The 1,475-nt window shown below is 33.5% G+C and overlaps 1 protein-coding gene across 1 annotated transcript in view; it reads left to right on the top strand.

Annotated features, from left to right (window-relative positions):
• Positions 1-1,475, top strand: part of LOC107659454 (ADP-ribosylation factor-like protein 5B) — a 13,434-nt gene that overhangs the window by 5,366 nt on the left and 6,593 nt on the right. The window lies entirely within an intron of this gene.

The raw sequence follows: 1,475 nt of genomic DNA, 5'->3' as shown, positions 1-1,475 counted from the left end.
CAAGGAAATTTTTTTTTTTTTTTTTTTATTCCCAATGTGGAAAACATTTGTGCTGCTGAATAATTTTGTGGAATCCATGATACGTTTTTTTTTTCCAGGATTCTTTGATGAATAGAAAGTTCAAAAGAACGGTATTTATTTGAAATTGAAATTTTTTGTAACATTATACTGTAAGTAAGGGTGGGCGATGACCAAAATCTTATTTCACAGTATGAGAAATTTTATTTCAAGATACTAGTATGTACCTCGATATAGCTGTTTTTATTTTATTTTTGTTATTAAAATTAATAAAAAGAAGCAAATTACAAGCACAACAGAACAAATAAATATGAAATAAACTTAATTTATTCAGCTACAGTAGGCTAGGTTTATTTAACATGTAGTAAGAAATATTACAGAAATTGAATAGTGTATAAATAAAACACTGCATAGTCTTCACTGTATCAATCAAACTTGATTAACATTAATAATGACAGACAGCAGCAGGTTAAAAAAAGGCTGCTGTCCCTTTAAGACCGACTGTACGGATCCAATTTACTGAAACGCATTCGGTTTTCACCCAGCTCTTTTACATTTATTAAACCCATAACCGACTTTGTTTACTTGAATACTCCACACGACGGGCATTATGACATTACTGTGTGCGTATTTGACCATTCAAGCACAATAAAATATGAAAGAGATCTGTTTTCGCGATCGCATGCTGTCTGAGAGGGGCTTTCAGTGCACGCACTTCGGCTGTGTGTCAGTCAGCGTGAGCACCGCATTGAGTTCTTTTTCACTGCTTATTGTACTTAACTCTACCAAGTGCGTCCCACTCTTTATTTTCCTTATCACTCAAAGGTGAATATAACGTTTAAGCAGTACTATGTTACGCAGATATATTTGCATACCACGGAATACACGATATAGCAAAATCTCTAACAATAAGACACTTTATTTTGCTGTAACGATATATACCGTCATACCGCCCAGCCCTAATTATAAGTGTCTTTACTGGCTTATGAATTTAATTCATCCTTGATTAATAAGTATTAATTTATTTCAATAAATCTTACTGACTTTTGAATGGTAGTGTACGTGCTCCACCACATCTAATCAAATATCCATTGAGGTGTAACCGACTTGCACCATGTCAGGTTCTGCATCTCCCTATTGTTGTAAGTTGACAGACTTATTCTGTTGGAGAGGTCTTGGAGTTTTTGCAGTCTTAACATAAATAAACTTTTGTTGAAGCTTTTCCACTTCATAATTTTTTCAATATCAAAAAACAATTTTTGTTTAGAATGTCCTCCTTCAGATAATTATTTAAATTGATATTTTTAGTGCCAGTAGCTAACACCACATTCTATAATAATAGCATTTTCAAAGGTTGTATGTTGAGATGGTTTCTGATAGTGTTGTCACGGTACCAAAATTTCAGTATTCGGTAGGGCTGGGTATCGTTCAAAAAGTTTCGATACCGATACCTTGAC

This window comes from Sinocyclocheilus anshuiensis, unplaced genomic scaffold (genome assembly GCF_001515605.1).
Source record: "Sinocyclocheilus anshuiensis isolate Anshui unplaced genomic scaffold, SAMN03320099.WGS_v1.1 scaffold815, whole genome shotgun sequence".
Classification (NCBI taxonomy): domain Eukaryota; kingdom Metazoa; phylum Chordata; class Actinopteri; order Cypriniformes; family Cyprinidae; genus Sinocyclocheilus; species Sinocyclocheilus anshuiensis.
The sequence above is the reverse complement of the archived record's forward strand: the minus strand, read 5'-3'. Positions and strand labels throughout refer to the sequence as shown.